Genomic DNA, 26,644 nt, shown 5'->3' with positions numbered 1-26,644 from the left:
TAACGGTGATGGATCAAGCCCTGATCTTTGGACTGGGTAAGAGTGGTCTGCTTAATTCAGACACTCTGTTCATCACCACCCCCTTTTCTGAATCATTTTGTCCACCATAAACGTGGAAGGGTATACTCAGACATGAGTCCCTTGCTCACTGCTCCATCAGGATTCAAGCAAGCCGGGCCGACGACGCCTGAAATGGCAGAAACCGGTCCCCGGAAGCTTGTCTCCTTTCTGGTGAAGAATTGGCTTGGTAGTTTGGTCTGCCCTGTTCCCATGATGCACTGGGCCAGGGACAGACTAATTTGCATATAGCCAGGTTCTGAGCTGGGATGGGGCAGTGAGCTAAATAACGGTGATGGATCAAGCCCTGATCTTTGGACTGGGTAAGAGTGGTCTGCTTAATTCAGACACCCTGTTCATCACCACCCCCTTTTCTGAATCATTTTGTCCACCATAAGCGTGGAAGGGTATACTCAGACATGAGTCCCTTGCTCACTGCTCCATCAGGATTCAAGCAAGCCGGGCCGATGACGCCTGAAATGGCAGTAACCGGTCCCCGGAAGCTTGTCTCCTTTCTGGTGAAGAATTGGCTTGGTAGTTTGGTCTGCCCTGTTCCCATGATGCACTGGGCCAGGGACAGACTAATTTGCATATAGCCAGGTTCTGAGCTGGGATGGGGCAGTGAGCTAAATAACGGTGATGGATCAAGCCCTGATCTTTGGACTGGGTAAGAGTGGTCTGCTTAATTCAGACACTCTGTTCATCACCACCGCCTTTTCTGAATCACCTAATCTCCTGCAGGCATGGTCTGTTGCCTCTCGTTCAGGGTGCCCACTGCCCTCCCCTGAGTCCTCGGCTGTTCTTCCCTGCCGCGCACTCGGTCTGTCTGTCCTGGGGAATAGGTGTTGCTGCTCCTGCTGGCTGGTCACTCTCCAGTGAGCTCAGGGCTCCTGTACCACCTGTGGCTGCTGCCTGCAGCTGGAACACGGCATGTGTGACTTGCACCAGGCCCTTGGCCACATTCTGGCAACAGTGTGCCATCTCATGCTGCATGCTAACACAGTGATGTGCCAGCAGTGACGTGGCAGTGGACAGGCGGTTCACAGCTCTGGTGTATATGTCCAGCCGGCTGCGAAGAGGTTGTCTCTCCTCTGCGCCTGGCTGCCCTGTCTCTCCTCATCTCTGTGAACAATCCTTCTAGTGCACCTGTCATGCCCATGAAGCCATCCCTCATTTGGGTCATATTGTTGTTATGTGCGTCAAACTGGCGCTGAATTGACTTTAATGCCTTTGCTTGCAGGGGCTGGACTTTTAGCATATTGCCTTCAAGCCCTGCAAACACTGTCTTCACCTACGGCAGCTGTGCTGGTGGACGGCTGTGCCCTGCGCCTGGATGACATTCCTGAACTAGGACAGACAGCAGACTGTGCTGTGTGCTGTGCTGCATGCTGGCCCTGGACTGGCTGATCTTCTCTACTTGTGTCCTGTGGACCTGCCTCCAGCAGTGGGAGTGGTGGCACTATGAGGCGCTGTCTGCATGGCACAGGGATTGCTGCTCTGCCTTCCTCCTGCTCCTCTTGCCCTGACTGGTTTTCAGGGTGAGAAGCATCCTCCTCTTCTGCAAGTGATTCCTGTGTTTCAGGTGGTGCTGTGAATGTAAATGTACACATTAATTTGGTTTCCTGCCTCGCTTTGGTTATGCAATACAGTTTTCAGATTTTGAGTTACATGAGTACTATCTGCCTGTTTAATGCCTTTCCTGAAATACCTGATTCTACCTTGCTGGGTCTCACTGATCCACTGTTTGATGCATGTGACTACATCTCCAATAATGCATTGCTGGGTGTGCTTGTTAACATGTAATGGAGTTGCATTAATGTTTAGTGCCTGGGTCTTTCCTAAGTGTGTGAGTGATGTGGTGATGTATCAGGGGAGTAATAGCATGCTTCTTACCTTGCCTGGTGTTTGGGGGTTCGGAGCTGTCCAGGTCAGCCACGCCACTGACACTCTCCGGCTGAAGGGTGCCCTCCACCAACTCCTCAAGAGGCGTAGAATCAGTTGCAGTGGATGGTCCCCCACCAGTCTTCTTTGCTTCAGCCAATCTTGTTGCCACCTTTTCCTTGGATCTTTCCCTGAGGTCTTCTACGGTGCGGTGGGTCACGCCGATGGCATTCACCTTCTCCTGTATTTCACTCGATTTTTCTTTTGCATGCCTCTTGCACATGTAGGGATTGCTTCCCAAAGAGGAGCTCATGGCTGACTGCCATTTCCTGTATGAGCACCTCCAGTTCCCTCTCACTGAACTCTTGCTTCCTCTTTCTTACATTCTCCTCCTGCTGCTTCTCTATCTCCTGTGTATCCGTTTCTCCTACTCCCAGTTGCAGTGCACAGGGCTCTCACTCTCCTCCCAGCTTCTCACTAAGGTGCTGGCAATCAGGTGCAGCAAGGGCAGTCACACTTCCTGGTTGTGATGTCATCAAGCTGCACCTGAATGGGCAATTCTCAGATTTGCGATTCCTTATTGCGATTTTGCAAATAAGGAATCGCAAAATAGGTATTCGCATTAATGCTCTGCAAATTTTTTGGAATTGATAACATTTTGTAATTTTTTTCATTTACATCAGGTTTTGCGATTCTCAAAATGAGATTCGCTAAAAATCTGTGAAGAAAATACCCGACGTAGAGGGGAAGCAGCGCAAGTGAAACACCCAGTGTAAGATCTCAGTGTGCCCAAAGTCAGCCAATGAGTGAGTGGAGACTGTGAACAAAGAAAAAGTTCTGAAAATGTTATTGAAAGTGTCACCTCCAACCCAAATTTCACCAGAGAATATCAGAACTTACCGCTCCATGCCACTGGGGTGGAGTGGCCAGAAGAGTCATGCTTGCTCCCTTCGACGTTGAATTATGCTGAGTAGCACCAGGAGATTGGAGCCAAGCAGCACCCCCAGATACGTTATTGGTTGGACCTCATTGACTCAGGAAGCAAAGGCCCACATGGCCGGTGCGCGGCACTGGGGAAGCCGATATTTTTGAAGGTGGACTGCAACGAGCCCTGTCATGTCTACGGGCAATGTCTAAATCATTGGAAACAGCAGGTTAAGGCGTCAGTGTACCCGGTCCGCCATGTGCCGCCATCTTGACTTGTCCATCATTGGAGAAGGAAATGTAGATTTAAGCTCCATTTTTCTGTCCTTCACTGCCTATCTTCAACTGCAAACCGGTTATCACCCTGCGAGTGATCCGTACCCGGGGCTTCAAGCATGGTAAAATAGCTGGGACACATCGCAAAACATGGAGGGATCAACGATGCTGCTCTGGCTTCGAGCCACGCCCCCATTAATGTGCACCTTCTGATCCTCATTCACTTGCCAATGACAGAGTATGAGCAATCCTTGCTGGAGTGCCTGCAGAAGGGGCGATGCCACAGTTACTACCATCACTGCACTCCACAAGCATGTGTGTGATGAAGAGATGTGTTGGCAAGGATTAAACTGACCACAGTTAAGTTCACGCGTTTATGCCATGAGATGCGAGTCCAATAATCCCATTTGTGCAAAAAGCAAATTGGTCCTTGTTTCCATATCCACAGCATGTCATGTAATTTCCTATGTTGGCATCAACAGGCCAAAGGCCATGTGAGCTCCTTTCTATTGATATCAACAGTATGCTAATGAATGGTTTTAAAACTTGAAAAATTCTTCCTCTTTTTTGGTCACTGAATGTTAAGCAAGGAAGTAGTAGGGTGTTCTTCCACTGCCACTACCTGCCCTCTAGTAACATCACAAGAGGCCCTGGCCCTGGCCTCCAACTGTAGTGAGAAAAGTCCATTCTGGGCTCTGCCAGTGATGCTGAAACAATTTTCAATGTGAGATGCTGCAGTCAATGTTACATTAGAGAAGCATAGGTACCTCTCAAAAAGAACAAGTGTTGCAAATGAGCCACACCTATTCAGCAGGATAGGGGTGACGCTATAATATATAGATGGTGTTACAATTAGAAGCGTGCTGTTGCAAATATATTACTAAAGAATATTGTGGTAGTACACTGTCATTTACAGACAGCACATTTTCCATTGACATGGGCACTTTTTTGGGGGAATGAATTTTTATTTTTGAACTGAACAAGCAGTACAGTACAATTTTGCATGAGATATCCACAAAGACTTAATCTCAAACAGTTACGTATATTTTTCTGCCATCACCAGGTCGTTTCCCCCGCCTTTCCCCGGGATTCACTTAAACCAGTATTCTCCACCAGTGCCTTTTCTCTACGGTTGTGGGTACGCACATGGAGCTTGGGAACATTGGTGTCCAGGCCTCAACAATGAAAACTAGGGCATCACTTCATTGGGCCCCCGAGTCAGGGACCCTTGTGTGGTATGTGCCACGGACTGTTGCATGTTACCACCCATGTCAAGTCCGAAGTGTCATCTCCATGGGTCCCAGATTTTGTGGAATTTCTTGTGGCACCCTCTGCTGAGGTATGTGGTCTGCTCGGCTTTCATGTACAGGTCCATACCCCTCGCTCATTCCCGAATGGTCGGTTCATCTGCCACCCCTCATCTTGTGGCTATGTCTCTTTTACCTACCACCAGCCCCAGGGAAGCAAAGCTCAATTGTGTTCTGGTGATGTCAACTTTGCTTGGTATCCCAAGTATCCAGAACCCTGGGTTCCATCGGCAACGTCACCCTCAGGACAGTTCCTAGTAGTCCCACTAACTGCCCCCATAATGGCTGAAGTTCAGGACACGCCCAAACCGTGTGAAAGAATTTGCTGCTGGCCGTGGCACAGGCCAGGCAAAGTGGAGACTCCGCCCTCCCCATCTTGTGCAGTCTGCCTCTTTCATAGTATGTCTGATGTTATGTTATGTTATGTTACATCTGCTTATATAGCACGGCGGCTGCCCCAGCGAAGGGGCGTCCCGGCGCTGGACTAGACAGGAGAGAGCACAACATACAGACAGGCTATCAGGTCAACTTAGCAAAACAGGTGGGTCTTTAATGCCTTTCTGAAGGCTAGAAGGTCATTTATACTTCGGATCCACAGTGGTAGCGCGTTCCATAGTTTGGCAGCCATGTATTGAAAGGAGCGTCCTCCAGTGCGGGTGAGTCTGACACGGGGAATCATGACCAGATTTTGTCCTTCTGATCTGAGAGCTCTATTCGGAGTGTACTGCGTTATGAGATGACATAGCATGGGAGGTGAGGATTTTTTTAGAATCTTAAAGGCCAAGCACAGGGCCTTGAAATTAATTCTCTTTTCCACCGGTAACCAGTGCAGTTTTGCCAAGGTCTTGGTTACAGACTCGAACCGGGGAAGCCCTGTTAGGGCCCGCGCTGCCGCGTTTTGGACACGCTGCAGACGTTTTTTTTCCGCTTGGTTAGCTCCCAGAAGTAGGGAGTTAGCATAGTCTAAGCGGGAAAAAATAGTGGCTTGGATAATTACCTGATGTGTAGAGGGGTCGAAAATTTTTAATATAGGTCGTAGGTTACGCAGGATACCGAAGCTTGTGGCAGCTACTTTTTTTGTGTGGCCAACAAAACTCAAGGTTGAGTCGAACCACACCCCCAAGTTTTTTACCTCTGTTTTGGGGTTAGGGGGGGGCCAAGAGTATCGGGCCACCAGTCTTTTCCCCAAGTTTCGGCATTTTTTCCTACTATTAACACCTCCGTTTTGTCAGCGTTAAGTTGTAAATAATTGGCCGTCAGCCACTCAGTTACTGCAGTGAGGCCGTGCTTGAAATTCAGTGCTCCTGTTCCGTTGTCATCACTCAATGTTACCACCAGCTGAGTATCGTCAGCGTATGACACGATGGAAAGGTCCCGCCTTTTGGCGATCTCAGCTAGTGGTTGAACATATAGATTAAAGAGTGTCGGGCTGAGCGCTGAGCCCTGAGGTACTCCCTGCATTATGTTACACTTTTTAGAGACAAATGGAGGAGTAGCTACCTGAAAAGATCTGTCTGACAGAAATGCTTTAAACCAGGCTAGAGCTGCGCTCTTTACCCCTGCTGCCTCCAGTCTGTACAGAAGCACCTCGTGGGAGACCGTATCAAAGGCAGCGCTGAGGTCGAGCAGGATCAGCGCTGCCGTTTGACCAGAATCTCTGATGGATCTGAGATGTTCTGTAACATTAAGAAGTGCCGTCTCCGTGCTGTGATCTGCACGGAAACCATGCTGGGAGGCGTCCAAGATGTTATTGGCATAGAGGTGTGCCGTAAGGATGGTATTTACGTAGGACTCAGTGATCTTGGCCGGCCATGGCAGCAGAGATATGGGCCTATAGTTTTCAGGTTTTGTCGGATCTAAATTTGTTTTTTTGATTATGGGATTCACCCATGCCTGCTTCCATTTTATGGGGATTTTTGATGTTGTCAATGATGTATTAATAATGCCTCTTAGTGGTTCAAGTACTGTGGAATCTACTTTCCTGAATTGCTCAGGTTTTAGGGGGTCGAGGGGAGAACCTGATTTGACTTTTTGACAAAATCCGTCAAAGACCTCCTGACTTAGCTCCGGGATGTTAGTAAGTTCAGATATAGTTTCTGTTTTGAGAGGGCTGAGCACAGGCTTTGCGGGGAAAACATTATAGATTTTTTCAATATTTTCCACAAAAAACAAAGCCAGTTTATCACAGAACATCTGTGATGCAGAGATGTTAACTTCTGGTTTTTTTGGGTTCAGATCTTTCAGGATTTTAAAAATGATTTTGGAGGGATTAGAACTTACATTGATTTCGTTGGCATAGAAAGTAGCACGGGTTTTACGGATTTGGCTGTGATACTTTTTCTGAATTTTTAAGTCGGGTCATATCGTTTCCTCCATTTACGTTCGGCTATTTTACAGCTTTTTTTCAGGGCTAATAGCTCTTCGTCAAACCAAGGGCTTGACTCCTTAGCGCGTGCTTGAATCCAGGAAGTAGGAATCAATATATCCAGGGCCTGAGTTATCCAATTACAGTAATTTTCGTAACATAGGTTAGTGTCGTCAGAGTGGGGTAACGGGAGTTTTTTTATCAGATTGGCAAAATCTTCCAATCGTAGTTTCCTCCAAGGCCTCTTATACATCTTGTGTATTGGCCTGGGCTGAGATTTAGCCTGGTTGGGGATGGACATAATAGTTAGCATGTGATCCGTCCATGTCATAGGTATAGGCAAGGACACCACAGCTTCTTCTATGTTAGTAAAAATGGGGTCTAGGAGATGACCTCCAGTATGCGTTGCTCCCTGGACCATCTGTCTAAGTTGAAACCCTGCTAGATCTGCAAGCAGATTAGTTATTTTTGACTCATTGCTGCAGTCAAAGTGTATGTTCAGGTCTCCGAGAATATTGAAATTCGCTGTTCCGGCTGCCAATGAACAGACTGTCTCTAATAGTGCTTTTACAAAGTTGCTTTCACTTCCCGGCGGTCTGTAGATTAGAATGCCTGAGAAGGATAGGTGTGGGTTTATTTTAATGGTGTAGCGAGCGCTCTCGCAGCCTGCAATTTGTAGCTTAATGAAAGTACACTCAAAATGGGATTTGGTCATTACCGCTATCCCACCTCCTCTAGTTTGTCTGTTTAGGGAGTGGATAGTGTAGCCTGTAGGAGTGACCAGGTTAGCTACCGATGTTATCTCGTCTTGCATCCAAGTTTCAGTAATGAATAGAATGTCAAGAGAGTGGTCAATAACTAAGTCATGTATTTGTGAATAATGTTTTCCAAGAGATCTTACATTCAGTTGTGCAATTCTTACAGAGTCAAGTGCTGATGTAGTCAGAGGAGGTTGAGGGGGAGATATATGTGGGAGTAAATATCCACACGCACAACGAATGCCACTTTGCACCAAATGGGGATCAGTTTTATTACAGGTCAAGTGTATGGTGTTAAGGCCCATCAGCTGCGCCTGAGTGTGGACAAGCTTGGTTACCTCGATTTGGTCAGGGTCCCTGGCGAATGGCGACATCCTGGCGCGGACGGGCGCAGACTGGCTTCTCTTAGGCGCGTCTTCGGTGCGCCCTTCGTGCGCCCGCTGCGCTCCCTCGCCCTTGCCGGTAAATATACTGCCGGCTGTCTAGGTTGGGGCAGAGCAACTAGACCGCTCACCCAACCAAGATGGCGGTTCAGGTTGGGACTATCAGGAAGTGAGTGAGTGGCTCAGAAAAATCGGGCTGTCCCCGGAGTCTCCCTCCACTTCGAACAGTCAGCTGCTGACTGGCGGTGGAACGAGGAGTCTGCGGGTGCCGAGTCAACTCAGGGGTAGGGTGTATGCAGTATTAAAATCACAGCATAGGAACACAAACACAATTATAATTAAAATCTATACAAATGTTTAAAATGATTCGCCCAGTGAATGATAGCTCCAATTCAGCCCCTGAGACGATTTAAAGTGCAGTTTAAAGTTAAAAAATTATAGAGCTGCAAATCTGGCCGGAGAGCGATAAAGTATGTCCCGCTTCTCCGCCTAGTCTTCCATCAATGCGCTCCCTCGCCGTTGCCGGTAAATATACTGCCGGCTGTCTAGGTTGGGGCGGAGCAACTAGACCGCTCACCCAACCACGATGGCGGTTCAGGTTGGGACTATCAGGAAGTGATTGATTGGCTCAGAAAAATCGGGCTGTCCCTGGAGTCTCCCTCCACTTCGAACAGTCAGCTGCTGACAGGCGGTGCAACAAGGAGACTGCGGGTGCCGAGTCAACTCAGGGGTAGGGTGTATGCAGTATTAAAATCACAGCATAGGAACACAAACACAAGTATAATTAAAATCTATACAAATGTTCAAAATGATTCGCCCAGTGAATGATAGCTCCAATTCAGCCCCTGAGACGATTTAAAGTGCAGTTTAAAGTAAAAAAATTATAGAGCTGCAAATCTGGCCGGAGAGCGATAAAGTATGTCCCACTTCTCCGCCTAGTCTTCCATCAATCGTAGTATCTTCAACTGAATTAGCTGGAGTCTCGCCTTTATAGCGACTTCCCTGGGGTACAATAACGCCGCCTCCCAGTCTATGTCTTCCATGGCCCCCACTTCTCTCTCCCACCGTGACCGAAGTCCCACCAGCCCATCGGGAATATTGTTGTTTATGGTTCTGTATGTAAATGAAACCGCCTTGTGGGCAAGTTCCTCTTGTAGGAGTCTACCCTCCAGAGTCTCATATTCCGAAAGTTGGTCACACAGAACATTTCCCGGCTGCCAAGCATAGCGCAGTTGCGGGTATTTAAGGAATTGGGAGTCGTTCATATTATATGCTTGCTGAAGCTTTGCTCATGTTTTGAGATCCCCTTTCTCAACTATGTCTCCTATCGTGGAGATCCCAGGCCTCGAACCTCGTGAGCTTGCGTAATTCCCTGAATCGAATCCCCTGTCAGAGTGGAGTGGTTTTCGTCACCCTTCCTGTCCAGCCCAGAGTCTTGGTCGCCCTTGTCGACGCCGCCAGGGTCACCTGAGTAGCGGGCAGTAGGCGAGAACCACCCTTCCCTCTGTTTAGATAGTGCAGGTGTGTATGGGGTAGCATTACCTCCCTTTCAAGCCAGTACGTAGGGTGTTCTCTCTGTTTGTGTATCCATTCGTTTATGGGTATCAAGTGAGACACCCAATAGGAGGCCTCAAAGTCGGGGAGGGTGATCCCTCCATTGTATGGATTGCATTGCAGTTTTTTAAGTGCAATTCTAGGGTGACCCCCTTGCCACAGTAGTGTTCGGAGTTTGGCAGCAATCTCTGTAAAGACTGCATGGGAAAGGTGGTGGTACGAGTTCTGGAGGGCGTAGAGAAGTAGCAGGGTAATCATTTTAAAAATGGCTGCATGGCCAAGTAGGGTAAGGGGGAGGTCTCTCCACCGTTCCACGTCCGACTTAAAATTACTGAGGACCGATCCTAAATTTTCCCTTCTACACACCTCCCAATTATGAGTGATGAAGATGCCCAGGTATTTAAAGCCTCTTTGCACCACTCAAAGGTCTCCTGGTAAGGGCCGGTCTATTTGCGCAGTGGTCGGGCAGAAAAGTGTGGACTTGCTCCAATTTATTTTATATCCCGAGTAGCTGCCATAATCAGTGATCAGTTCAAATAGGGCCGGCATGGTTGTTGCCGGGTGGGAGATGTACATCAAGATTTCATCGGCATAAAGAGAGATCTTCTCCTCCTCGGTGTCTGTATGTATGTTTATTTGTTTAGCATAGTTATTTAAAACCATCGCTATAAAAATCCGTATTAGCACAATTATCACATCAAAAAAGACGAAACTGGAAAAATACACTGTCATTTTTCAAAAGGAAAGATCTGTACATTTAAAAACGGTCTTATTACTACCAATGTTAAGTTTCTTTCTAAAATATAAAAATAAAAAGATTAAGACAGGAGGTGCTAAACCAGCGGACAAAAAAAGTCAGTAATAAGTTTTTGGATGGGAGGGGCAGGAAGCGCAGTAGCCGGGGAGGGTAATAAGAAATTAGCCAAGAGTCTCACAAACTTTCCGACCCTAGCAAGCGCTTGAATGTCTGTAGAGGTAAAACACAGAGATGTAGCCTCCCAGCATGACCTGGTGCCCCATTTTAGAAATAAAGGTTTTAATAAATGCCTTCTGGGGGCGTCCATGGCAGGGCAACAACACAGAAGGTGCGGCCATGATTCCTTATGGTATGAGCACAGTCTGCAGCCCCCCCCTCCTTTAAAGGGGCCCATCTGTAAGAGGCCGTAGAGCACAGGCCTAAAAGGCGCGTAAACATTATATTTGTCCGTGCAACTGCGTATATTTGTCCGTGTGTGCAATATTGAAACCACGGATGGAGTGGTGCACTCGTACCGCGCATGCCAGGGGTTCGATGGTAAGTGCAAAAAAGAAGAGGGGAAAGGGGGCATCCTTGACATGTTCCCCTCTTGATAGAAAAGGGCGCCAAGCATCGTCCGTTAACTCGCACCGCGACAATCAGCAAATGGGCACTAAATTTGCACAGATATTCCATTTTACTGATTAGACTATATAAGCGCGCCAACAATAGTGTGTAAAAATTGGGTTTCAGCGAATATTTGTCATCTGTGCATCACCAAGTGTCTTGACTTCTTTCCATTCTATTTATATATTTGTTTCCATACCATTTCAGAATTAGAAAAATCAAATTTTTTTGTGGTTTCCTAATTGTTTATTTATTTTGAAATATTTATTTAGTTATAGAAATGTAAATGTTGTATTTTAGAAGAAAACGGTATCATGCAGCCTTTCCTTTCACGCCAACAAGATTGTCAGACAGTTCACTTTACAAAATCCTAAAACTTTGTAATAAGAGAAAGTTAAATAACAGTTCAAAGAATACGCTGTAATTTGCCAAAAGACTGGATTGACATTTGACCTCTGTCTTTGAATGCAAGGCAAACGTGACAAGATAAAAACAACATTTAAAGCCATCTTTAATGCTCGGTCACCTTCAGAACTCCAGCATGGTTGCTTTGGGGTTGTCCAGCACCCCTACTTCCAGTGCCTCTGTGCACCTACACGACTGTTCCTGGTGGGTGCTTGAATGTAAGTGAGTATTGTTTCATGAGCCAGCATTGATAAGCATGGTCCAATAACACCCACAGCTAGCTACCTGCGGTCATTCACTAAACTGTGTTACTGCCACGCCCCCTATGGGGTTGGTTTATGACTTGCCCAGTATCTGTGATACCAATGCAGCTGTTTCGTACACTTTGTGACGCTACATGTGTGTGAGGTGTCTGCCAACCATCTTTTTCTTCATGCCTCATGAGGCCTCCCGATAGGTTTTCAGATAAACAAATAAATAATTGGCCAATAATGGATATGTTACCAGATTCAGTGTTTAATCCCCCTTCTTTCATCAAACCCAAGCACTGGCATAAAGGGATCACATGTTGGAGTGGGGCTGACAATGAGTGAAGCTGTGCCCGTCAGTGCCAGATCCACTCTCCCTTCCACAAGATGGCGGTCAGTTTCTCGCAACATTGACCGAGATGCTGTGGCCACTCACTGTCCTATTGTGAGTAAGTAACAAGAACATTAGTACTGAGTGACGCGGGACCACACGTTGAAGGGAGTCTAATGGTGCAGCCCACCAGCAAATCTACTTTCCTCAATACAGTATGGCGGTCAGTTTCTCACAATATTTACCAAGATGGTGTGACCGCTCACTGTTATATTGAATAAGCATTAAAACATTAGTGTTGAGTGACACAGTACCACAAGTTGAAGGGAGTCTGACGGTGCAGCCCACCAGCAGATCCACTTAGCTCTCTACAAGATGGCAGCCAGTTTCTCAGTAGTAGCCATTGCCTTCATTGTATTTGGGCCCGATTCACAGAACTAATTTAAGATAAAATCCTAGACTTACTACCATTTTGGTATTCACAGAAGGCACTTACTCATTTCGGTATTCACAGAAGTTAGGACTCCTAACTTTAGGACTCCTAAATGCCTTCTGTGAATACCAAAAGTCTTAAAGGTAGGAGTTTTCTCTGTTTAGGAGAAGTATAGTTAGGACTCCTAACTTTAGGACTCCTAAATGCCTTCTGTGAATACCAAAAGTCTTAAAAATAGGATTTTTCTCAGTTTAGGAGTAGTAAAGTTAGGAGTCCTAACTTTACTACTCCTAAACTGAGAAAAATCCAAACTTTAAGACTTTCGGTATTCACAGTAGGCATTTAGGAGTCCAAAAGTTAGGACTCCTAACTTTTGTGAATACGGAAATGAGTAAGTGCCTTCTGTGAATGCCGAAATGAATAAGTGCCTTCTGTGAATACCAAAATGGTAGTAAGTTTAGGATTTTGTCTTAAGTTAGTTGCGTGAATCGGGCCCAGAGTGAATGAGGGCCTGCTTAAAGAGCACAGCCTTGAGTGAGTGAAGGCAAGCCCTTCCAGTTTCACTATCGAGTGCAGATCCCTTTCAGTTATATTAAATAGATGCTTCTTATGAGAAGAGGACGTTATTGGGTAATTGTTGCATGCACACGCACTTGGCTTCCTGCTGCGGCTTCCTCGTTCAAAGAAAGCCCAGCTAGCCCTGATGAGAAATGGGGAACTGAGATGAACGAGTCATTTGGTGGCTGACCATGTCTGACCTCAGTGCTACCTCTCACACAGTGTTACTTCCGGCAAGAGTGTTGAAATTGCACCTTTTTCAAAACTTAAACGATTTGCTGGGCGACAAGTAAGACCACATGGGTCTTTCACGAACCTTGTCTGCCCTCTACTTACATGTATTTGTAATTCACAGCTGCAGTTTATTGGAGAAAAACAATGTAGGCACTCAGCAGATTTTTTGAGACAGAGGTATTTAATGTCTCTGTAAGTGACATATCATCCATTTTCAGATAAGAAGAGGGTTTCACCAACCTCTAGTGTCCTACAGAGACACAAAAATGCCACTTTCTCGCCTACTGCGGACAGTAGAAACTGCTCATATCAGGGCCTCTTAAGACGCACCATGGAAGCCATGTTTAACAGTACCATAAACTAGGCTTCCATTGCATACAGGCCAACATTTTAAAAGAGGAAAGTGGAGATCAAAAAAATTATAATATTCAGGAGAATGTAGGGGCATATTATCAAGAACGGCGTTAAAATTATCGCCGCTTTAGTGGCAGAAAACTGTCACCAAAGCGGCGATATTGGGCTTGATAATATGCCCTTGTGATTTCCCATTGAAGCCCATGTTGTGGTGTGAACCTGGGCTTCTATTGGAATTCACAAGGGCATATTATCAAGCCCATTATCGCCCCTTTAGCACCAGTTTCCTGCTGCTAAAGCGGCGATAACTTTAACGCCGTTCTTGATAATATGCCCCTTATTTCTCTCATTGGCTTTAATTGGAAGATAGGCAATTTCGAGCAGGAGACAGCACAAATTAAATTATTTTGGGCTTTAGAAATCGGGTGTTTCGTGCCTGAATCGTGTCTATTGCCATGTATGCCGTTGCCATAGTGATGGGAGTGGGGTTGCATCAGAAGACAAGGAATATTGCCCATTGTAAATCTGGGAAAGCCCATACCACAATGGCTGCCTATGTGTTTAGGAGATCCCTTGAGAGAGGCATAGATATTGCAAAGCTAAGGAGCTGGTGCATACCCCATCAAGCACCATGGTAAACTGGCTGAGACAGAAGTATCATTTTTTTTACATCAGACTAATGACTGGAAAACTCTTTAAGTCAATGATTTCTTCCAGTACATAATTAGATCCGGTATAGCGGCACTTAATTCAGTGGTGGCTGGCAATCTTTGAAAGTGGTAAGACAAGCAAAGCGCCCTACCACTTCCCAAAAAACAAAATAAAGCACCCTTCCCTCCAAAATCCCATAATTAAACTCCCCTCCCAAAAGCCCAAAATAATTTACTCCCTCCTTCCAAAAGCCTATACATAGCAACCCCTCCCTTTACCCAAAATAACACAAACATTTTAAATAAATAAAAGTTAAATTGAGCTTACTGGCTGCCGCACACTGTCCGCTCATCCTCAGTGAAACTGCAATATGCTGTGGAGCTTCCCTAACCAATCCTGGACTTGCTCTCATTCTGTATGAGAGAAGAGCCAGTATTAGATGGAACGGGTTGGTCAGACGCTCCTTCAGGCCCTGGAGGCTTATGCTTGCTCTTTACCCAGCTGTGTAAGACAGCTGAGTGGAGAACTGCAAAGTGCGCCTGTCAGGCTGGCCGTCTCAAGATGGCCTGACAAACTGATATGTAAGTTTTGGTCTGGACTCTGGAGTCTCTCCCTATTTGTCAACAGCAGCACTTATGTAAATGTAAATGTAGTTGAGCATATATAGCGCACAGCTACCCGCAGTGGGTTTCCCGGCGCTTGCTTAGGGAACCCTTCCTGGTATTCCCCTGTGAGATAGCAGGGTATCCACAAGGTGAAAGTCAGGCATCCCGCCGCGAGGGGCCGTTGTGGAGATTAAGCAAGCTATTCCAGAGTCGCAGAGTGTGAACCCGTGAGTCGAGGAGGCACCGGGGCGAGAATTATCGAGTCCGTGGAATTTTTAGCCCAAGACCCGCCGAGGCGGGGAATTGAACCCTGGTCCAGGACCGATCTCAGCTTCCGGGTCTGCTGCCTCTAACCCCTGAGCCACACTTCTCCACTTATGACAGTGTGCCTTATGGTAGAGCTGTTTATTTAATTTAGAGATGAGCACAACAACAATTGTTTATTAAATAAATATGCATAAAAAATGACTAATACCTGCCAATCCATTCATATAGCTTTGAGGGCCTGGAATATTCTGAATTGTCACACTTGTAGGAGTGTGTTGGTTAGTAGTTGCGTTGGTTCTGTCATTGGCAGCGCTGGCAGGGGAAATGAGAGGTGCAAGTGAAAGAGCGCTGGGCCTTACAATGTAATCTCTCCGTCAAGTTGTTAAAGATTTTTCCACATTGGTCGTATGGACCTTTGTTGGTTGACGTGAAGCTTGGAAAGGGAGAAGACATCAATAATACATTTTAATCTTGTGAAGCCAACGTGACTTCACAATAAGGACCAAGAATCGCCAAATATAGGTAAAGGGTTTTATTTTGGCTTACCAATCAATCCAATATGCATGCAAACCTAAAGTAATTTCAGTAAGTACAGCAATAAAGCAAATAACCTGAAATATCTCAGTAGGTTGAGGCACGATAGAATGAGACATAGAATTGTGATAACCACATCAATAAAGAAACACATTAAAGCAAACCGGTGTTTCATAAAGAAACTTCCCCTCTCTCTTTTAAACATAGGCCAATTATAGGCTCGTCTATTAAGGATCTCTATTCAGGGAGAGCATAGAAGGTGTCAGCATAATCAGACTTCAGTAGAAGTCTTGGGAAAATGTAAATAAATGTTTAGTATAAAACTTGAAATTTGCAAGGTTAAGGCAAGCCGAGTACTCTATGCCTATCAAAGTCTAACGGGAATATCAGTATCTTCCAACTGTGAGAACACACATTTAAAAGTAACAGGAGATTCAGAAACATCCTTATCTCCTTTCACACCACCAGGAGACAACCAAATTGAATATGCTGGCAAAGCAAAATGCATTTCAGGGCTAAGTTTAACTGAGCATTTATAATGCATTTCCAATACCTGGTCATACATGTGCACATTTGACTTGAAGAATATATGTAAAGCGTGAGTACAAGAAAAAATGTTCACATATGCAAATATAATTTGAAGTGTAAATGTAAAAACATGAATAATTAATGCATGCTTATATGTTTAAACTGAACGTTACAGTATACATATATACATTTCTAATCCCTAAAATGATTGTATTTCATTAATGCATTTAAATGCTTCACACATGTTAAGGAAGTTAAGGCACACAGTGAATATTGTCAAATGTAAATATATCATTGCATATCCATGACCTATAAGGGTGGATCCCCGCAAGCTGCCGTGACCTCCTGATAAGGGCCCTAGCACTTATTCTTTCACAAATGAAGCACTGATTTCTTCAAATGGTGCAGTTATGAAGGGAACCTGAGAATCATGGGAACACAAGCACAGAGGCAGGTTGGATATTCCTTTACTTGGAAGACGAAGCGTTGCTGATTGAGAAAGAAAGCATTAAGGGTTTTCACTTTATGATGCAGAAGGGACAGAGTGCCCATGGCGCCTGAAGCAGAATCTGAAGAACAGCAAACATTTTAATTGAAATATAAAACACCTTGATACCTGGCAGGTAGCACACGGTGCCCTGGAGGAAATAAAACATTCCCATAAATGAATAGTCCTTACATGGTGCACTGCACACAGTGCTCACTGGGCACAGTAGGCATCCGTTCCCAGGCCTCATTCTCTATTACCACTTACAACATTGGCACAGGGAACTGCAAATAACCATACAAGTAGCACAACAGCCCAGAGTATTGATTCTGAGAATGGATGTTGGTCCTTTGTGTTCAAATTCAAAGCTTGAAACTGCAATAGAGTAAATAGCTTGTAAGAAAACAACCCTGTACAGTCCCCAACAATACATATGTAATCACAACTACCATTATAGACTGACATGTTGGAAATAGTGGCTCTTCTTTACTCCTGGGCATGCTCTACTCATACGAGTTGGAAGTGGTGCCTTGGGGCTTCCATCAACTCCCGGGTACGCTTCTCTGTCGTATGCTTGGGGACTTGTACAAGTTGAAAGCGGTGCCTGGGGGATCCCATCTACTCCCGGGTGCGCTGCTCCGTCATAAACTTGTAGACACGTACAAGTTGGAAGCTGTGCCTGAGGGCTCCCGCCTACCCCCGGGGTGTGCTTAGCCACCTTATCCTTGGGGACTCATACAAGCTGGTAGCCATGCCTGGGTGCACTCCTCTGTAGCTCTGTAGTATACTCGGGGACTCATACAAGACGTAAGCCGTGCATTGGGGCTCTTGCCTACCCCCAGGTGCTCTCCTCTGTAGTCTGCTCGGGGACTCAAACAAGCTAGAAGCTATGCCTCTGGGCTCCCGTCTAGCCCCAAGCGTGCTCCTCTTTAGTATGCTCGTGACTCGATCAAGCTGGAATGTGTGTCTCTGGGCTCCCGCCTAGCCCCAAGTGTGCTCCTCTTTAGTGTGCTCGGGACTCGAACAAGCTGGAAGCTGTGTCTGGGGGCTCTCGTCTACTACCGTGTGCACTCCTCTGTCGTATGCTCGGGGGCTGGTAAAAGCTGAAAGCTGTGACTAGGGGCTCTCACCTACACCCGGGTGCGCTCCTCTGTCGTATGCTTGGGGACTCGTACAAGTTGGAAGCGGTGCCTGGGGGCTCTCTCCTACCCCTGGGTGCGCTCCTCTGTCGTATGCTTGGGGACTCGTACAAGTTGGAAGCGGTGCCTGGGGGCTCTCTCCTACCCCTGGGTGCGCTCTTCTGTAGTATGCTTGGGGACTCGTACAAGTTGGAAGCGGTGCCTGGGGGCTCTCTCCTACCCCTGGGTGCGCTCTTCTGTAGTATGCTTGGGGACTCGTACAAGTTGGAAGCGGTGCCTGGGGGCTCTCTCCTACCCCTGGGTGCGCTCTTCTGTAGTATGCTTGGGGACTCGTACAAGTTGGAAGCGGTGCCTGGGGGCTCTCTCCTACCCCTGGGTGCGCTCTTCTGTAGTATGCTTGGGGACTCGTACAAGTTGGAAGCGGTGCCTGGGGGCTCTCTCCTACCCCTGGGTGCGCTCTTCTGTAGTATGCTTGGGGACTCGTACAAGTTGGAAGCGGTGCCTTGGGGATCCCACCTACTCAAACTGGAAGCCATGCCTGGGGACGCTTGCCTACCCCCGAGTGCACTCCTCTGTCGTATCCTCGGGGGCTGGTAAAATCTGAAAGCTGTGACTAGGGGCTCTCACCTACACCCTGGTGCGCTCCTCTGTCGTATGCTTGGGGACTCGTACAAGCTGAAAGTGGTGCCTGGGGGCTCTCTCCTACCCCTGGGTGAGCTCCTCTGTCGTATGCTTGGGGACTTGTACAAGCTGAAAGTGGTGCCTGGGGGCTCTCTCCTACCCCTGGGTGAGCTCCTCTGTCGTATGCTTGGGGACTCGTACAAGCTGAAAGTGGTGCTTGGGGGCTCTCTCCTACCCCTGGGTGAGCTCCTCTGTAGTATGCTTGGGGACTTGTACAAGTTGGAAGTGGTGCCTTGGGGATCCCACCTACTCAAGCTGGAAGCAGTGCCTGAGGTCTCTCGCCTACTCCCTGGTGTGTTCCTCTGTAGTATGCTTGGGGACTCCTACAAGTTGGGGGCAAACCTGCAAAAAAATACACAGGGGATTTTTTTCAAGCCCCTTGCGCCACTTTTGCGTCATTTTTAACATGGGAAAAGTGACGTACGGGTGTCTCAAGGGGCAGTAAATAGGCCCCACAGATCCAAAGAATTGTAAAGGCCCGTGGACTGCATAAGGTAAAGGGGCTGATTCATAATGGTTAATTCAGTCATAATAATACGTTTATGATTACATTGACATTTTTTATGCCTCCCATGAATCTAAACCAAAATTACTGGAGGATGTAAGTGCTAATACGGTGCGGAAGACTGAGTAAGTCCTGCCAAGATTCATATTCGAGTGTTACAATGTAATGCCTTTTTCCTTTGATGAGAACTGAACTCACAGAGCCATTCAGTTCCCCGGGGGGTTTATAGAACAGAGGGGTGGATTCTGGTGCTCCAGCACCCCATGTATATTTTAATATCAAAATAACCTGCTTTACATTATGTATTAGTGCAGAAAATACAGATGGATAAACTATCTGGCTGTGCTGTGTATTCTCGACGCTCAGCTTACCCAAACTTAACAGTAAAACTACAATGTGTGCTTGCTGGAAAGTAAAGACACACACACACGTTCATCACTGCTCTACCTGTGTCTGGGGCTTTGTAGACAGACATGGACACATTACCTCGACATCAGTGCTTAATTTAATCACTTCCATGCGTTGGACGGTCCCCGGCCATTTGATGTCACAGTGGGTGTGTGCGGAGGACGGCTGGGGGCCGACCGATCTGCGCACGTGTCAGATTTCCCCGCACTGCGGCCGGATGTCCGCCACGGCGAAGCGGTTAAGCCGGTAGTTTCTGGTGCTTGGCACCGGCACTTATCTCTCAACACTGGCTCTTATGCAGGGGCGGCTACTCCGTAATGGCAGAGGAGCATCCAGCGGCACTCGAGCAGGTAAGAGTAGAGTAGGAGGGGGTAATTCGACAGACAACGGAAGACTGAAAATAAAAAAATAAAAATCTATTCTGTCATCTGTTGACATCCCCCTGCCCGCCCCACCGCGCTTATCTTCACGGACTGATGGGGGAGCGTCACCCCAGCATCAGAGTCCATCAAAAAGAAAATATATATTATTACAATAATATCAATTTATTTTTAGGTGAGGGGCTCTGGCTGAAGGTGCCTGCGGGGCGGGGCCGGGCAATGACAGGTAGGAGTGGTGGGCACGTAGAAGTCCAGTGGCCGGCCAAACAGACATGCGCACTTCTATTTATTCTATTTCTCCAACCCAGATGTGGTCACAGTCGGGTTGGAAAAAGATGAAGGCTCCGAGTCAGTGTCAGAGCAGCAGACCAGGCCGCTCAGACCAATCCTGGCGCTACTCTCATAGCATGAGAAGAGTATCTGGATTGGCTGGGTGGCCTGTGCCTTCCCAGAGACTGCTGGGAGTGAAGCACCGAGGCGGCCGTCAGGGCAGCGAGTGATACGTTTTAAAGAAAATATTTTATTTTTACCCTCAATCCCACTGTCCTCCCCTCCTCCCTTCTGCCGCCCCACGTTCATTGTGTGGCCGCCACTGCTCTTACAATAGTCTACCTGCCGCATGGTGGTGCTGTTTGTCTAATTCTGAGATGAGCACAACAGTTGTTTAATCATTCAATAAACTTCTGAAATGAATATGATCTGCTGCCCACGCCATTCTTATACCTTTAGGTTATGTGAAATTGTTTGACAGAGTCGTGACTGCTGCGCTTATTTATTTGGATTTTACCATGAATGTGGAGGAAGGCAGCTGCAGAACCTGGGAGGCTGCGTCTTCCTCCCCCCACTGGCCTTGTAATTATGGGGGCTGTGGGGGTACTAAGGAGCGTCTCAGATGAGAACTAGCATTTATATCATTGTTCTAACCGTGCTGTGCTTTAACCCCTTGTTAGAAGCGGCTGTCTCTAGTTGGCAGAGGTATACACTTCTGACAAATAGGGACACACCTTTTCTAGTCAGGGCAAGGGGATCACACACTTAGATAACCCCTGCTCACCCCCTTGGTAGCTTGGCAAAGCAGACAGGCTTATCTCAGAGGCAGTGCGTTAAGCATTTATGACCACATACAGTAATAAAGTGAATACACTACAAATGGACACGACACAGTAGTATTATAAAAATAAGGATTTTTATATAAGGCTTAGCACAAGACCAAATAACGACAAAAATATACCACAGTCTTAATAAATACTCTTGGAAGGAAAAATAATAGTTCAAGTACGGTTTCTTCTTAGCACAAAGTCTTTAGTATCAAAAGCAACTCTTCTTCTTTAAAACACAGTTCTTGGCAACAATGTAACCCACACGGGAGTCACACGACGTCGAGGCAAAGTTAATCCAAAGGTTCGGCGTCGACCGCGAGGAGCGCTACGTCGAGCCCGGAGTCGCACAGACCCCAACAACACAGTACCTTGGAAAAGTGAAGCACTCGATGATCAGCGGCGTCGAGATGTCCGGCGTCGCGTCTTCGGCGTCGATCGGGCCTCGGAGTCGGGGCGATCTGCAGCGGCGTCGACCGAAGTCAGGCAGGAGCAGCGCTCACGAGATGAAGCAGGATACGGCGTCGTCGATGTCGATGTTGCAAGAGTGAGCAGCGCTCACGGCGTCGAGAGGGCTCGAGGTCGATGCGATCAGTGGCGGCGTCGACACAGGGTCACTTGGAGCTGGAGCCGAACTCGCTACTCACTGGCGTCGCTACTGGCGTCGATCGGGCCCGGCGGCCGGCGTCGAGGAAGCGGGACACTGGAGCCGTTACTCACGATGTCGAGCTGGATTCGGCGGCGTCCGTCGGCGTCGAGATTGCTGGATTCTTTCAGAGGTGCTGGATTCACAAGTTCCAGCAAACAGCACTTTAAGCAGATGAAGTCCTTTAGCCCTGTGACTTCAACAGGAGGCTGGCACTCTTCCAGCCCTTGGAGATTTTCTTAGCAAAGTTTGAGAGTACACACACAGTTCCTCTCTCCTGGTTCCTTGGCAAAAATAAAGAAGCAATGCAGGATTCCCCCAACAAACAGCACTCTGGCAGAAGGGGTAGGCAGTCCTTGGATCAGCAGGCTTCTTGTCCTTGGTTCAGGTTTCCTTGTCAGAAGTGATCTAAATTCTTGGTTCAGGGGTCCTTCTCTTATACCCCTTTTTGGCTTTGATCCCTTTGTCCATGCAGGGGAATTTCCCCCCATCTTGGGTTTGTTGTGGGTGTTGCCAGGCCTAGGCACCTGGCCTATTCACTGGGCAGGGCAGAGTCTTCAGCCGCCCATCAGGAGCGGAGCCAGCATTGTCACTGGCAGGGGCAGGGCCATCAGTTGCCCGGCAGGAGGTGGGCTAGGAAAGTCCCAGGCAAGCACAGAGTCATCAGTCGCCTGGCAGGGGGCGGAGCCAACATTGTATCAGGCAGGGCAGGCTATCAGGAGCTACTCTTCCCCTACTCTCAATGCAAATGCCCCACTCATCCCACACTGACTCATTCAGACCTCTGGAGCCACCCAGCTCCTGTCACACGCACACCAGAACCAGCAGAGACCGGTAGACAGTTAGACAAGAAAATAGCTACTTTCTAAAAGTGCTATTTTCAAACACAGAGTCTAAAAACCATCCACCCAAACGGATGCGTTATTAAACCCTGAGTTCAGGGATACCAAACTCGACATTGCACCATGCTCCCCGAGCCCGCTAGGATTATAGCATTAATAATCCTGGCAGCCCATTCTAACTCATGGAGAGCAGGTTACCTTACAATAGTGAAAAACGAATTTGGCTGTAATTCACTATTAGGACATGCCAACCTTGTCAGGCTTGTCCTACCTTATGCTTACAATGCACCCTGCCCGTGGGCCTACCATAGGGGTGACTAACATGAAGTTAAGGGAAGGTTTTAGGGACTGGCAAGTAGGTGTACTGGCGCAGTCCTCGTGACAGTCAGACTGCACGTGGTCTAGCAATGGTAGACCTTCAGACATACTTTTACTAGGCCGCTCTTGTGGGTGGCACAACACGTGCTGCAAGCCCACGAGCAGTATTTGTATTTACAAGCCCTGGCACTCCTGGTGCACTCTACTAGGGACTGACAGTAAACCAAATGAGCCAAACATGGAAGTCAATCAATACAGCAATTTCACATAGGGAGCACTTGCACTGTGGCACTGATCAGCAGTGGCACAGTGCCCAAAGCATATACCAGCAAAAACATCGTAAACAGAGGAGGCAAACAGAAAAAATGGAGGAGAGACTCATGCCAATGATGCCAGGTCTAACACCTTTCACTGCGGCGGCTATTCCGCCGCAGTGCTAAGAGGGCGGGCGGAAGAGCGGCAGGCGCATGCTGGTGACGGAACCGCTCCATCACCAGCGTCGGTTGCGCTGTGCTTATGACGGAGCGGTTCCATCATGGCCCGCCCCGCTCAATAGAACGCTCAGCGCAGGCGCGGAATCCGCGCCGCGCAGGCGTGCTAGGCGGGCCATGACGGAACCGCTCCGTCATCAGCACAGCGCGACCGCGGCTGATGACGGAGCGGTTCCGTCATCAGCAGGGGAGGGGTTAACAATGAGGTCCAAACCACGGATGCATCTTTACAATCCATTCCTTTTCCATGCAAGTCGTTACAATGATTTGCCTTAAGGAAGGTTTAGTTGGATTGATGTTGGACTTTTAAGACCAACATTTTCCCCACTGTTGCGCAGAAGGAGTTGGAACAGTAATTTATACTATACCAAAGTCCAGCGATTTCCCTAAGGCAAGTAGTTGTAACAACTTGCGTTGTAAAGATGCATTTGTGGCTCAAACTGCATTGTTATGGCAGGCGTGGCAAGTACCAGCGTGATTCCAACATACAACTGTCTCTGACACAGTTTGATGCAGGAGAGAGACGAGATATGCTGCCTGCTGAGGCTGTGCTCCTATTTCTCTGCTTGCCTAGAGCTGGGGAGGAGTTCCAAGGCGGCCGTCTACGGGGCTGCTGAAGCACCCTTTAGGGATGGGCTTTTGAAGTTTGAAAGCGGGGGTGGCTCTGGGCTTGTGAGGCACCTGAGGGGGTCTTCAGTGACAAGGAGATTAAGGTGAGAGCAGGTGTCTTCTGGCTGCAGAGCACCTGGGGAGACGTTTGCTGACATATTTGAGCACGCGGGTCTTGAGGCAATTATTGTGCCTCTTACATAGGGCAGTTACATGTTTTATTTATACAAGCTAATGCTGATTAACAAGAGGATTAAAAACACTGGAAGGAGGTGGATCAGTCCAATATTTCTGGATTCCTTCAAAAGATGTACACATTATCTGAAGGGGAAGGAGGTGTTTTAGGTCTCGCAGACCTATCGCTGGAGCACGTATGCGCTCCTCGCACTGCGAGGCTTATTGTGATTGAGATGATTTCGGAAGGGGACTTTAAGCCACACCCATCATTCCTATTGGCTGGCGTCATCATTTATGTTAAATGCTGTCCTCTGATTGAAAGTGAGGCTTCTTGGTTATCGCCCTGTCTCCTTTTGGGAAGGCCCATCCGGACTGGATCTTTTGCTTGAGGTGACATGGTCTCCTTCAATTATTAGGTCTGTAAGCACTTTTTTTTTCGTTTTGCTTTTGCAAAGTCAGCCACGAGTTTATTTTTGTATTGCGCTTTCACTGTAACTGCTATTGTTAAAGTGAAAGCGCGATGCAAAAATAACCACGCGGCTGCATTCGCGCATTGGTGACAGCTTTTTTTTGGTGGGCAGCGCAGCAGCTTGCTCCATATTGTCGTTGCACGTATTTATTTATATATTTAATAACATGCCAATTCTTAGTAAAGTACGTTTATTGCCGCAGCTTGCTCCATATTGCCGTCACGCATATTTATTTATTTATTAACATGCAGGTTCTTAGTGAAGTACGTTTATTTTGCCAGAGCACGTGTTACAGTTGCGTGACAACTGAACCCTATCTTCCCTTTTATAAAATGCTTCCAACCGGCATGCTCTTTTCGTGAGGCTCCCCAAAGTGAAAACTAAATGCCTCGTAGAAACAATGCAGTAATTTTCACCATTAATTACAAGTGGCCCAGTCAAGCACTGGTGTGCGGGGTAGGGGCCCTATTTGAATAACTTGAAACTAAGGATGTGGCGTAACGAGAGCTGCCAACTTTGAAATTAGGGTCGAGTTCGCACTATATAGAACTGCAAAAAAACACTTTTAACTAAGAACGAACATATATACCCCCTCCCGCTAAACACCCTGCGGCTTTGGGACTGGCTAACCATGTTAGAGTCTTGGCATCTTCTGGTTTTGTGCAAATCACTTAAAACTCTCCACACCCCACAAACCTACCCCACACCCAAAAAAGCCAAGCATTTGCATAGCCAATAGGTGTATAAGTATTTAGTTATGCAGCAGGTCCCAAAGGCGAGACCTATTGGCTATGCCATTGCTTGTTGTTATATCTGGGCATGTTGAGAAGCTAGGGGACTGGGTCTCAATGTCGGGTTGGGAGCACAGCAATGACCTACTCCATTTGAATGCGTAGGTAATACAACCGGAGGCGTGAATGAAAGGTTCACTACCAGGAATAACAGGAAGGTAGAAAGATAGGCTGGTTAGAAAGGTAAGGAGGGGTAGAGGTAGGCATGGTGGTGAGGGGAGAAACAGATGCATGCTAGGAGAGCGCTGTGAAGGAGGGAGGCGAAATGGAAAGTGGCACTGAAAGGTGAGTCGGGTAAAGCCGGTAGTGAGGGAAATAGAATGGTAGCGAGGGGTGAAGGGTAGAGAAAGAAGTGAGGTGTAGAAGAAAAGATTCAGGTGCAGAGACAGGTAAATCAAAGATGGAGAGGGGAGAATAAAGCAGTCGTAGAATGAGAGAGGGCCAGGTAGAGAGAGGGAGAGGTGTGTCAGAGACAGGTAGAGACAGCTGGGGAAAAGTGAACAATAAAGACTGAGGTAGACAGGTGAGGTAGAGGGGTGAGTTGATATAAAGGAAGTGCAGAGATGTATCAGAGAGATGTTACTGAAGAGGAAAAGAAATAGAGGTATTGAGAAAGGAGTAAGGTACTAAATGAAATAATGGGGTGAACAGAGGTAGAACGAGTGGAAGGGGAGAGACCTCATAGAAGATGACTGACAGGGTAAAGTGAGTGATCAGGCAGTGAGTGTGAGGAGTGGAATACAGAGGGATATGTGGCAGTAAGCGCGAGGTGTGGGGTACAGAGGGATATAAGGCAGTGAGCGTAAGGTGTGGGGTAAGCACGCAAGCACACCACAGGAAGCAGTGACAAGCAATGGTGACTGCAAGAGCACAGCTGGGAATTGACATGGGAGACTGCTGCAGAACCAGCACTCATGGACTGCTTAACCAAAAGGAAAAAAAGCAGGTCAAGTAAGCAGTGGAAAGGCACAAGTAATAAGGCCGTGCCACCAAGGGAGAGAGGGTAGAAGAGGAAGTCAAAGCTATACCAGGCAACAAATTAAAAGCATGGCAATGTGCGACAGTAAAGACCGATTGTCAGCAATGAGAAGGTGCTAGGCCGCTGCAAGGTCACCAGGTCTTCCACAGCCAGGCGAGATCTAATATGCAGCTTGCTGACAGCCATAACCTTCACTACAGTGTTAACCGTGTTAATAAACGTAGTGCTTCAAATTTCTCTACAACCATTGTATGAATAAGTAGGGACATGGGGTACCTGCTTACAGAACAGTAGGCTGGAAGAATTGATTGTCTTGTGATGCTCAGAGACATTATGCTGTTCCAGAAATAGCGTCACTTACTGGTACACCTTTCCTGCGAGTATTGATCTATACAGACAAAACAAACGTGCCGCAAATCTTGAGAAAAAGCACGAGCCAGCTGCAGCCTGCAAGCGATTTTCTTTTCAAATGAGCGGGGTGGGAACAGAAGCTACGGGGACAGGTACAAGGGTCAGCAGGAGACACCCAAAAAAATGAAGGCGAAAGCAACATTTAGGGGCCCATTATGATAGCGGGCAGATTTCCCCCGCCAGGCTGACGGTGGCCA

This window comes from Lissotriton helveticus, chromosome 7 (genome assembly GCF_964261635.1).
Source record: "Lissotriton helveticus chromosome 7, aLisHel1.1, whole genome shotgun sequence".
In the NCBI taxonomy this organism is placed as follows: Eukaryota; Metazoa; Chordata; class Amphibia; order Caudata; family Salamandridae; genus Lissotriton; species Lissotriton helveticus.
This window is presented reverse-complemented; position numbering follows the sequence as displayed.